Raw genomic sequence first — 9,735 nt, 5'->3', positions numbered from 1 at the left:
CCTAGGCTAGGCAAAGGTCTAAGGCGCCGTACCCCTAATCCCAACAGCTTTCCAGCAGGGGCCAGTCACCAGCATTCGTCAATTACTCTTTCGTTTGACCGTTTATGAGGGTGCACCGTGCCAGGAGGCAATGCAATACCTGGTCGATGCGTGGAGTGGACTGAGCAAGCCCCTCTTCCGACTCCCAGGCCTAAAAATCCATTTAATATATGGTCCTCGGGTAGAGGACGTATCAGATATTAAACTGATAAGAACAGATACTACACTTGATCTTAGCCAAAAGGCCGAGAAGCGATAACCTGAAATAGGCGCCGGGCCACGGGCCCTACCTTTTGAGGATCCGGACTAGTGGACGGCGCTGACCGGCCGCCTTCACGCCCACACACCTTCTGTCATTCCACCAGCAAAAGAGCAGCTTTGCAAAGACAAAGCCTTCAAAAAATAAGTTGAACTTGTCAACGTTCCTCTCCACGGAAATCTTTAGTAAAAGGCGAAAGATTTGTACGTGAATGAAGAGAAACTCCAGCCCTGCTCGCCGGTCGCCCAGGCCTCCGTAGGCCACCGGCCGCTCAAGGAAGAGGGCTCGAGGTAGAGCGACGAAAACCTGCAGCAAAAGCGCCCTTGGGTCGTCGGGTGGGTGACGAGGCAGCACAGCCTTTGCCTGGAGAAACACAGGGTGGGGGAAAATTAAGTCTTTCGCCTTTTTTTTTTTTTTTTTTTTTTTTTTAAGTAAAATGTAGGGAAAATGAAAAAGCGGGAAAAGCGGGACTCCCTAGCGCAAAAGGACCGAGGAAACCCCGGGCCTAGGCTAGGCAAAGGTCTAAGGCGCCGTACCCCTAATCCCAACAGCTTTCCAGCAGGGGCCAGTCACCAGCATTCGTCAATTACTCTTTCGTTTGACCGTTTATGAGGGTGCACCGTGACAGGAGGCAATGCAATACCTGGTCGATGCGTGGAGTGGACGGAGCAAGCCCCTCTTCCGACTCCCAGGCCTAAAAATCCATTTAATATATGGTCCTCGGGTAGAGGACGTATCAGATATTAAACTGATAAGAACAGATACTACACTTGATCTTAGCCAAAAGGCCGAGAAGCGATAACCTGAAATAGGCGCCGGGCCACTGGCCCTACCTTTTGAGGATCCGGACTAGTGGACGGCGCTGACCGGCCGCCTTCACGCCCACACACCTTCTGTCATTCCACCAGCAAAAGAGCAGCTTTGCAAAGACAAAGCCTTCAAAAAATAAGTTGAACTTGTCAACGTTCCTCTCCACGGAAATCTTTAGTAAAAGGCGAAAGATTTGTACGTGAATGAAGAGAAACTCCAGCCCTGCTCGCCGGTCGCCCAGGCCTCCGTAGGCCACCGGCCGCTCAAGGAAGAGGGCTCGAGGTAGAGCGACGAAAACCTGCAGCAAAAGCGCCCTTGGGTCGTCGGGTGGGTGACGAGGCAGCACAGCCTTTGCCTGGAGAAACACAGGGTGGGGGAAAATTAAGTCTTTCGCCTTTTTTTTTTTTTTTTTTTTTTTTTTAAGTAAAATGGAGGGAAAATGAAAAAGCGGGAAAAGCGGGACTCCCTAGCGCAAAAGGACCGAGGAAACCCCGGGCCTAGGCTAGGCAAAGGTCTAAGGCGCCGTACCCCTAATCCCAACAGCTTTCCAGCAGGGGCCAGTCACCAGCATTCGTCAATTACTCTTTCGTTTGACCGTTTATGAGGGTGCACCGTGCCAGGAGGCAATGCAATACCTGGTCGATGCGTGGAGTGGACTGAGCAAGCCCCTCTTCCGACTCCCAGGCCTAAAAATCCATTTAATATATGGTCCTCGGGTAGAGGACGTATCAGATATTAAACTGATAAGAACAGATACTACACTTGATCTTAGCCAAAAGGCCGAGAAGCGATAACCTGAAATAGGCGCCAGGCCACGGGCCCTACCTTTTGAGGATCCGGACTAGTGGACGGCGCTGACCGGCCGCCTTCACGCCCACACACCTTCTGTCATTCCACCAGCAAAAGAGCAGCTTTGCAAAGACAAAGCCTTCAAAAAATAAGTTGAACTTGTCAACGTTCCTCTCCACGGAAATCTTTAGTAAAAGGCGAAAGATTTGTACGTGAATGAAGAGAAACTCCAGCCCTGCTCGCCGGTCGCCCAGGCCTCCGTAGGCCACCGGCCGCTCAAGGAAGAGGGCTCGAGGTAGAGCGACGAAAACCTGCAGCAAAAGCGCCCTTGGGTCGTCGGGTGGGTGACGAGGCAGCACAGCCTTTGCCTGGAGAAACACAGGGTGGGGGAAAATTAAGTCTTTCGCCTTTTTTTTTTTTTTTTTTTTTTTTTTAAGTAAAATGTAGGGAAAATGAAAAAGCGGGAAAAGCGGGACTCCCTAGCGCAAAAGGACCGAGGAAACCCCGGGCCTAGGCTAGGCAAAGGTCTAAGGCGCCGTACCCCTAATCCCAACAGCTTTCCAGCAGGGGCCAGTCACCAGCATTCGTCAATTACTCTTTCGTTTGACCGTTTATGAGGGTGCACCGTGACAGGAGGCAATGCAATACCTGGTCGATGCGTGGAGTGGACGGAGCAAGCCCCTCTTCCGACTCCCAGGCCTAAAAATCCATTTAATATATGGTCCTCGGGTAGAGGACGTATCAGATATTAAACTGATAAGAACAGATACTACACTTGATCTTAGCCAAAAGGCCGAGAAGCGATAACCTGAAATAGGCGCCGGGCCACTGGCCCTACCTTTTGAGGATCCGGACTAGTGGACGGCGCTGACCGGCCGCCTTCACGCCCACACACCTTCTGTCATTCCACCAGCAAAAGAGCAGCTTTGCAAAGACAAAGCCTTCAAAAAATAAGTTGAACTTGTCAACGTTCCTCTCCACGGAAATCTTTAGTAAAAGGCGAAAGATTTGTACGTGAATGAAGAGAAACTCCAGCCCTGCTCGCCGGTCGCCCAGGCCTCCGTAGGCCACCGGCCGCTCAAGGAAGAGGGCTCGAGGTAGAGCGACGAAAACCTGCAGCAAAAGCGCCCTTGGGTCGTCGGGTGGGTGACGAGGCAGCACAGCCTTTGCCTGGAGAAACACAGGGTGGGGGAAAATTAAGTCTTTCGCCTTTTTTTTTTTTTTTTTTTTTTTTTTAAGTAAAATGGAGGGAAAATGAAAAAGCGGGAAAAGCGGGACTCCCTAGCGCAAAAGGACCGAGGAAACCCCGGGCCTAGGCTAGGCAAAGGTCTAAGGCGCCGTACCCCTAATCCCAACAGCTTTCCAGCAGGGGCCAGTCACCAGCATTCGTCAATTACTCTTTCGTTTGACCGTTTATGAGGGTGCACCGTGCCAGGAGGCAATGCAATACCTGGTCGATGCGTGGAGTGGACTGAGCAAGCCCCTCTTCCGACTCCCAGGCCTAAAAATCCATTTAATATATGGTCCTCGGGTAGAGGACGTATCAGATATTAAACTGATAAGAACAGATACTACACTTGATCTTAGCCAAAAGGCCGAGAAGCGATAACCTGAAATAGGCGCCGGGCCACGGGCCCTACCTTTTGAGGATCCGGACTAGTGGACGGCGCTGACCGGCCGCCTTCACGCCCACACACCTTCTGTCATTCCACCAGCAAAAGAGCAGCTTTGCAAAGACAAAGCCTTCAAAAAATAAGTTGAACTTGTCAACGTTCCTCTCCACGGAAATCTTTAGTAAAAGGCGAAAGATTTGTACGTGAATGAAGAGAAACTCCAGCCCTGCTCGCCGGTCGCCCAGGCCTCCGTAGGCCACCGGCCGCTCAAGGAAGAGGGCTCGAGGTAGAGCGACGAAAACCTGCAGCAAAAGCGCCCTTGGGTCGTCGGGTGGGTGACGAGGCAGCACAGCCTTTGCCTGGAGAAACACAGGGTGGGGGAAAATTAAGTCTTTCGCCTTTTTTTTTTTTTTTTTTTTTTTTTTTTAAGTAAAATGGAGGGAAAATGAAAAAGCGGGAAAAGCGGGACTCCCTAGCGCAAAAGGACCGAGGAAACCCCGGGCCTAGGCTAGGCAAAGGTCTAAGGCGCCGTACCCCTAATCCCAACAGCTTTCCAGCAGGGGCCAGTCACCAGCATTCGTCAATTACTCTTTCGTTTGACCGTTTATGAGGGTGCACCGTGACAGGAGGCAATGCAATACCTGGTCGATGCGTGGAGTGGACGGAGCAAGCCCCTCTTCCGACTCCCAGGCCTAAAAATCCATTTAATATATGGTCCTCGGGTAGAGGACGTATCAGATATTAAACTGATAAGAACAGATACTACACTTGATCTTAGCCAAAAGGCCGAGAAGCGATAACCTGAAATAGGCGCCGGGCCACTGGCCCTACCTTTTGAGGATCCGGACTAGTGGACGGCGCTGACCCGCCGCCTTCACGCCCACACACCTTCTGTCATTCCACCAGCAAAAGAGCAGCTTTGCAAAGACAAAGCCTTCAAAAAATAAGTTGAACTTGTCAACGTTCCTCTCCACGGAAATCTTTAGTAAAAGGCGAAAGATTTGTACGTGAATGAAGAGAAACTCCAGCCCTGCTCGCCGGTCGCCCAGGCCTCCGTAGGCCACCGGCCGCTCAAGGAAGAGGGCTCGAGGTAGAGCGACGAAAACCTGCAGCAAAAGCGCCCTTGGGTCGTCGGGTGGGTGACGAGGCAGCACAGCCTTTGCCTGGAGAAACACAGGGTGGGGGAAAATTAAGTCTTTCGCCTTTTTTTTTTTTTTTTTTTTTTTTTTTTAAGTAAAATGGAGGGAAAATGAAAAAGCGGGAAAAGCGGGACTCCCTAGCGCAAAAGGACCGAGGAAACCCCGGGCCTAGGCTAGGCAAAGGTCTAAGGCGCCGTACCCCTAATCCCAACAGCTTTCCAGCAGGGGCCAGTCACCAGCATTCGTCAATTACTCTTTCGTTTGACCGTTTATGAGGGTGCACCGTGACAGGAGGCAATGCAATACCTGGTCGATGCGTGGAGTGGACGGAGCAAGCCCCTCTTCCGACTCCCAGGCCTAAAAATCCATTTAATATATGGTCCTCGGGTAGAGGACGTATCAGATATTAAACTGATAAGAACAGATACTACACTTGATCTTAGCCAAAAGGCCGAGAAGCGATAACCTGAAATAGGCGCCGGGCCACGGGCCCTACCTTTTGAGGATCCGGACTAGTGGACGGCGCTGACCGGCCGCCTTCACGCCCACACACCTTCTGTCATTCCACCAGCAAAAGAGCAGCTTTGCAAAGACAAAGCCTTCAAAAAATAAGTTGAACTTGTCAACGTTCCTCTCCACGGAAATCTTTAGTAAAAGGCGAAAGATTTGTACGTGAATGAAGAGAAACTCCAGCCCTGCTCGCCGGTCGCCCAGGCCTCCGTAGGCCACCGGCCGCTCAAGGAAGAGGGCTCGAGGTAGAGCGACGAAAACCTGCAGCAAAAGCGCCCTTGGGTCGTCGGGTGGGTGACGAGGCAGCACAGCCTTTGCCTGGAGAAACACAGGGTGGGGGAAAATTAAGTCTTTCGCCTTTTTTTTTTTTTTTTTTTTTTTTTTTTTAAGTAAAATGGAGGGAAAATGAAAAAGCGGGAAAAGCGGGACTCCCTAGCGCAAAAGGACCGAGGAAACCCCGGGCCTAGGCTAGGCAAAGGTCTAAGGCGCCGTACCCCTAATCCCAACAGCTTTCCAGCAGGGGCCAGTCACCAGCATTCGTCAATTACTCTTTCGTTTGACCGTTTATGAGGGTGCACCGTGACAGGAGGCAATGCAATACCTGGTCGATGCGTGGAGTGGACGGAGCAAGCCCCTCTTCCGACTCCCAGGCCTAAAAATCCATTTAATATATGGTCCTCGGGTAGAGGACGTATCAGATATTAAACTGATAAGAACAGATACTACACTTGATCTTAGCCAAAAGGCCGAGAAGCGATAACCTGAAATAGGCGCCGGGCCACGGGCCCTACCTTTTGAGGATCCGGACTAGTGGACGGCGCTGACCGGCCGCCTTCACGCCCACACACCTTCTGTCATTCCACCAGCAAAAGAGCAGCTTTGCAAAGACAAAGCCTTCAAAAAATAAGTTGAACTTGTCAACGTTCCTCTCCACGGAAATCTTTAGTAAAAGGCGAAAGATTTGTACGTGAATGAAGAGAAACTCCAGCCCTGCTCGCCGGTCGCCCAGGCCTCCGTAGGCCACCGGCCGCTCAAGGAAGAGGGCTCGAGGTAGAGCGACGAAAACCTGCAGCAAAAGCGCCCTTGGGTCGTCGGGTGGGTGACGAGGCAGCACAGCCTTTGCCTGGAGAAACACAGGGTGGGGGAAAATTAAGTCTTTCGCCTTTTTTTTTTTTTTTTTTTTTTTTTTTTAAGTAAAATGGAGGGAAAATGAAAAAGCGGGAAAAGCGGGACTCCCTAGCGCAAAAGGACCGAGGAAACCCCGGGCCTAGGCTAGGCAAAGGTCTAAGGCGCCGTACCCCTAATCCCAACAGCTTTCCAGCAGGGGCCAGTCACCAGCATTCGTCAATTACTCTTTCGTTTGACCGTTTATGAGGGTGCACCGTGACAGGAGGCAATGCAATACCTGGTCGATGCGTGGAGTGGACGGAGCAAGCCCCTCTTCCGACTCCCAGGCCTAAAAATCCATTTAATATATGGTCCTCGGGTAGAGGACGTATCAGATATTAAACTGATAAGAACAGATACTACACTTGATCTTAGCCAAAAGGCCGAGAAGCGATAACCTGAAATAGGCGCCGGGCCACGGGCCCTACCTTTTGAGGATCCGGACTAGTGGACGGCGCTGACCGGCCGCCTTCACGCCCACACACCTTCTGTCATTCCACCAGCAAAAGAGCAGCTTTGCAAAGACAAAGCCTTCAAAAAATAAGTTGAACTTGTCAACGTTCCTCTCCACGGAAATCTTTAGTAAAAGGCGAAAGATTTGTACGTGAATGAAGAGAAACTCCAGCCCTGCTCGCCGGTCGCCCAGGCCTCCGTAGGCCACCGGCCGCTCAAGGAAGAGGGCTCGAGGTAGAGCGACGAAAACCTGCAGCAAAAGCGCCCTTGGGTCGTCGGGTGGGTGACGAGGCAGCACAGCCTTTGCCTGGAGAAACACAGGGTGGGGGAAAATTAAGTCTTTCGCCTTTTTTTTTTTTTTTTTTTTTTTTTTTTTAAGTAAAATGGAGGGAAAATGAAAAAGCGGGAAAAGCGGGACTCCCTAGCGCAAAAGGACCGAGGAAACCCCGGGCCTAGGCTAGGCAAAGGTCTAAGGCGCCGTACCCCTAATCCCAACAGCTTTCCAGCAGGGGCCAGTCACCAGCATTCGTCAATTACTCTTTCGTTTGACCGTTTATGAGGGTGCACCGTGACAGGAGGCAATGCAATACCTGGTCGATGCGTGGAGTGGACGGAGCAAGCCCCTCTTCCGACTCCCAGGCCTAAAAATCCATTTAATATATGGTCCTCGGGTAGAGGACGTATCAGATATTAAACTGATAAGAACAGATACTACACTTGATCTTAGCCAAAAGGCCGAGAAGCGATAACCTGAAATAGGCGCCGGGCCACTGGCCCTACCTTTTGAGGATCCGGACTAGTGGACGGCGCTGACCGGCCGCCTTCACGCCCACACACCTTCTGTCATTCCACCAGCAAAAGAGCAGCTTTGCAAAGACAAAGCCTTCAAAAAATAAGTTGAACTTGTCAACGTTCCTCTCCACGGAAATCTTTAGTAAAAGGCGAAAGATTTGTACGTGAATGAAGAGAAACTCCAGCCCTGCTCGCCGGTCGCCCAGGCCTCCGTAGGCCACCGGCCGCTCAAGGAAGAGGGCTCGAGGTAGAGCGACGAAAACCTGCAGCAAAAGCGCCCTTGGGTCGTCGGGTGGGTGACGAGGCAGCACAGCCTTTGCCTGGAGAAACACAGGGTGGGGGAAAATTAAGTCTTTCGCCTTTTTTTTTTTTTTTTTTTTTTTTTTTTAAGTAAAATGGAGGGAAAATGAAAAAGCGGGACTCCCTAGCGCAAAAGGACCGAGGAAACCCCGGGCCTAGGCTAGGCAAAGGTCTAAGGCGCCGTACCCCTAATCCCAACAGCTTTCCAGCAGGGGCCAGTCACCAGCATTCGTCAATTACTCTTTCGTTTGACCGTTTATGAGGGTGCACCGTGACAGGAGGCAATGCAATACCTGGTCGATGCGTGGAGTGGACGGAGCAAGCCCCTCTTCCGACTCCCAGGCCTAAAAATCCATTTAATATATGGTCCTCGGGTAGAGGACGTATCAGATATTAAACTGATAAGAACAGATACTACACTTGATCTTAGCCAAAAGGCCGAGAAGCGATAACCTGAAATAGGCGCCGGGCCACTGGCCCTACCTTTTGAGGATCCGGACTAGTGGACGGCGCTGACCGGCCGCCTTCACGCCCACACACCTTCTGTCATTCCACCAGCAAAAGAGCAGCTTTGCAAAGACAAAGCCTTCAAAAAATAAGTTGAACTTGTCAACGTTCCTCTCCACGGAAATCTTTAGTAAAAGGCGAAAGATTTGTACGTGAATGAAGAGAAACTCCAGCCCTGCTCGCCGGTCGCCCAGGCCTCCGTAGGCCACCGGCCGCTCAAGGAAGAGGGCTCGAGGTAGAGCGACGAAAACCTGCAGCAAAAGCGCCCTTGGGTCGTCGGGTGGGTGACGAGGCAGCACAGCCTTTGCCTGGAGAAACACAGGGTGGGGGAAAATTAAGTCTTTCGCCTTTTTTTTTTTTTTTTTTTTTTTTTTTTAAGTAAAATGGAGGGAAAATGAAAAAGCGGGAAAAGCGGGACTCCCTAGCGCAAAAGGACCGAGGAAACCCCGGGCCTAGGCTAGGCAAAGGTCTAAGGCGCCGTACCCCTAATCCCAACAGCTTTCCAGCAGGGGCCAGTCACCAGCATTCGTCAATTACTCTTTCGTTTGACCGTTTATGAGGGTGCACCGTGACAGGAGGCAATGCAATACCTGGTCGATGCGTGGAGTGGACGGAGCAAGCCCCTCTTCCGACTCCCAGGCCTAAAAATCCATTTAATATATGGTCCTCGGGTAGAGGACGTATCAGATATTAAACTGATAAGAACAGATACTACACTTGATCTTAGCCAAAAGGCCGAGAAGCGATAACCTGAAATAGGCGCCGGGCCACTGGCCCTACCTTTTGAGGATCCGGACTAGTGGACGGCGCTGACCGGCCGCCTTCACGCCCACACACCTTCTGTCATTCCACCAGCAAAAGAGCAGCTTTGCAAAGACAAAGCCTTCAAAAAATAAGTTGAACTTGTCAACGTTCCTCTCCACGGAAATCTTTAGTAAAAGGCGAAAGATTTGTACGTGAATGAAGAGAAACTCCAGCCCTGCTCGCCGGTCGCCCAGGCCTCCGTAGGCCACCGGCCGCTCAAGGAAGAGGGCTCGAGGTAGAGCGACGAAAACCTGCAGCAAAAGCGCCCTTGGGTCGTCGGGTGGGTGACGAGGCAGCACAGCCTTTGCCTGGAGAAACACAGGGTGGGGGAAAATTAAGTCTTTCGCCTTTTTTTTTTTTTTTTTTTTTTTTTTTTTAAGTAAAATGGAGGGAAAATGAAAAAGCGGGAAAAGCGGGACTCCCTAGCGCAAAAGGACCGAGGAAACCCCGGGCCTAGGCTAGGCAAAGGTCTAAGGCGCCGTACCCCTAATCCCAACAGCTTTCCAGCAGGGGCCAGTCACCAGCATTCGTCAATTACTCTTTCGTTTGACCG

General features: G+C 51.3%; 24 non-coding genes across 24 annotated transcripts; all 24 read right to left on the bottom strand.

The window, feature by feature from the left end:
- Positions 1-105: 105 nt before the first annotated feature.
- LOC134308383 (U2 spliceosomal RNA) lies at positions 106-296 on the bottom strand. The gene has a single exon (XR_010010650.1). It is a non-coding gene; the product is annotated as a U2 spliceosomal RNA (small nuclear RNA).
- Positions 297-413: 117 nt separating this feature from the next.
- LOC134308213 (U5 spliceosomal RNA) lies at positions 414-528 on the bottom strand. Its single transcript, XR_010010488.1, has one exon. It is a non-coding gene; the product is annotated as a U5 spliceosomal RNA (small nuclear RNA).
- A 379-nt stretch (positions 529-907) lies between these two features.
- On the bottom strand, positions 908-1,098 carry LOC134308476 (U2 spliceosomal RNA). The gene has a single exon (XR_010010739.1). It is a non-coding gene; the product is annotated as a U2 spliceosomal RNA (small nuclear RNA).
- Positions 1,099-1,215: 117 nt separating this feature from the next.
- Positions 1,216-1,330, bottom strand: LOC134308212 (U5 spliceosomal RNA). The gene has a single exon (XR_010010487.1). It is a non-coding gene; the product is annotated as a U5 spliceosomal RNA (small nuclear RNA).
- Positions 1,331-1,709: 379 nt separating this feature from the next.
- Positions 1,710-1,900, bottom strand: LOC134308382 (U2 spliceosomal RNA). Its single transcript, XR_010010649.1, has one exon. It is a non-coding gene; the product is annotated as a U2 spliceosomal RNA (small nuclear RNA).
- A 117-nt stretch (positions 1,901-2,017) lies between these two features.
- On the bottom strand, positions 2,018-2,132 carry LOC134308211 (U5 spliceosomal RNA). Its single transcript, XR_010010486.1, has one exon. It is a non-coding gene; the product is annotated as a U5 spliceosomal RNA (small nuclear RNA).
- A 379-nt stretch (positions 2,133-2,511) lies between these two features.
- Positions 2,512-2,702, bottom strand: LOC134308475 (U2 spliceosomal RNA). The gene has a single exon (XR_010010738.1). It is a non-coding gene; the product is annotated as a U2 spliceosomal RNA (small nuclear RNA).
- Positions 2,703-2,819: 117 nt separating this feature from the next.
- Positions 2,820-2,934, bottom strand: LOC134308210 (U5 spliceosomal RNA). Its single transcript, XR_010010485.1, has one exon. It is a non-coding gene; the product is annotated as a U5 spliceosomal RNA (small nuclear RNA).
- Positions 2,935-3,313: 379 nt separating this feature from the next.
- Positions 3,314-3,504, bottom strand: LOC134308381 (U2 spliceosomal RNA). Its single transcript, XR_010010648.1, has one exon. It is a non-coding gene; the product is annotated as a U2 spliceosomal RNA (small nuclear RNA).
- A 117-nt stretch (positions 3,505-3,621) lies between these two features.
- On the bottom strand, positions 3,622-3,736 carry LOC134308209 (U5 spliceosomal RNA). Its single transcript, XR_010010484.1, has one exon. It is a non-coding gene; the product is annotated as a U5 spliceosomal RNA (small nuclear RNA).
- A 381-nt stretch (positions 3,737-4,117) lies between these two features.
- LOC134308474 (U2 spliceosomal RNA) lies at positions 4,118-4,308 on the bottom strand. Its single transcript, XR_010010737.1, has one exon. It is a non-coding gene; the product is annotated as a U2 spliceosomal RNA (small nuclear RNA).
- Positions 4,309-4,425: 117 nt separating this feature from the next.
- LOC134308207 (U5 spliceosomal RNA) lies at positions 4,426-4,540 on the bottom strand. The gene has a single exon (XR_010010482.1). It is a non-coding gene; the product is annotated as a U5 spliceosomal RNA (small nuclear RNA).
- A 381-nt stretch (positions 4,541-4,921) lies between these two features.
- LOC134308473 (U2 spliceosomal RNA) lies at positions 4,922-5,112 on the bottom strand. The gene has a single exon (XR_010010736.1). It is a non-coding gene; the product is annotated as a U2 spliceosomal RNA (small nuclear RNA).
- A 117-nt stretch (positions 5,113-5,229) lies between these two features.
- Positions 5,230-5,344, bottom strand: LOC134308206 (U5 spliceosomal RNA). Its single transcript, XR_010010481.1, has one exon. It is a non-coding gene; the product is annotated as a U5 spliceosomal RNA (small nuclear RNA).
- Positions 5,345-5,726: 382 nt separating this feature from the next.
- Positions 5,727-5,917, bottom strand: LOC134308472 (U2 spliceosomal RNA). Its single transcript, XR_010010735.1, has one exon. It is a non-coding gene; the product is annotated as a U2 spliceosomal RNA (small nuclear RNA).
- A 117-nt stretch (positions 5,918-6,034) lies between these two features.
- LOC134308204 (U5 spliceosomal RNA) lies at positions 6,035-6,149 on the bottom strand. The gene has a single exon (XR_010010480.1). It is a non-coding gene; the product is annotated as a U5 spliceosomal RNA (small nuclear RNA).
- Positions 6,150-6,530: 381 nt separating this feature from the next.
- On the bottom strand, positions 6,531-6,721 carry LOC134308469 (U2 spliceosomal RNA). The gene has a single exon (XR_010010733.1). It is a non-coding gene; the product is annotated as a U2 spliceosomal RNA (small nuclear RNA).
- A 117-nt stretch (positions 6,722-6,838) lies between these two features.
- On the bottom strand, positions 6,839-6,953 carry LOC134308203 (U5 spliceosomal RNA). Its single transcript, XR_010010479.1, has one exon. It is a non-coding gene; the product is annotated as a U5 spliceosomal RNA (small nuclear RNA).
- Positions 6,954-7,335: 382 nt separating this feature from the next.
- On the bottom strand, positions 7,336-7,526 carry LOC134308468 (U2 spliceosomal RNA). The gene has a single exon (XR_010010732.1). It is a non-coding gene; the product is annotated as a U2 spliceosomal RNA (small nuclear RNA).
- A 117-nt stretch (positions 7,527-7,643) lies between these two features.
- Positions 7,644-7,758, bottom strand: LOC134308202 (U5 spliceosomal RNA). Its single transcript, XR_010010478.1, has one exon. It is a non-coding gene; the product is annotated as a U5 spliceosomal RNA (small nuclear RNA).
- Positions 7,759-8,130: 372 nt separating this feature from the next.
- On the bottom strand, positions 8,131-8,321 carry LOC134308467 (U2 spliceosomal RNA). The gene has a single exon (XR_010010731.1). It is a non-coding gene; the product is annotated as a U2 spliceosomal RNA (small nuclear RNA).
- A 117-nt stretch (positions 8,322-8,438) lies between these two features.
- On the bottom strand, positions 8,439-8,553 carry LOC134308200 (U5 spliceosomal RNA). The gene has a single exon (XR_010010476.1). It is a non-coding gene; the product is annotated as a U5 spliceosomal RNA (small nuclear RNA).
- A 381-nt stretch (positions 8,554-8,934) lies between these two features.
- On the bottom strand, positions 8,935-9,125 carry LOC134308466 (U2 spliceosomal RNA). Its single transcript, XR_010010730.1, has one exon. It is a non-coding gene; the product is annotated as a U2 spliceosomal RNA (small nuclear RNA).
- Positions 9,126-9,242: 117 nt separating this feature from the next.
- LOC134308199 (U5 spliceosomal RNA) lies at positions 9,243-9,357 on the bottom strand. Its single transcript, XR_010010475.1, has one exon. It is a non-coding gene; the product is annotated as a U5 spliceosomal RNA (small nuclear RNA).
- Between the last annotated feature and the right edge of the window lie 378 nt (positions 9,358-9,735).

The sequence above is a fragment of the Trichomycterus rosablanca genome, unplaced genomic scaffold (assembly GCF_030014385.1).
Source record: "Trichomycterus rosablanca isolate fTriRos1 unplaced genomic scaffold, fTriRos1.hap1 scaffold_89, whole genome shotgun sequence".
Classification (NCBI taxonomy): domain Eukaryota; kingdom Metazoa; phylum Chordata; class Actinopteri; order Siluriformes; family Trichomycteridae; genus Trichomycterus; species Trichomycterus rosablanca.
Note: the sequence above shows the minus strand (reverse complement) of the source record. Positions and strands in the feature narration are given on the sequence as shown.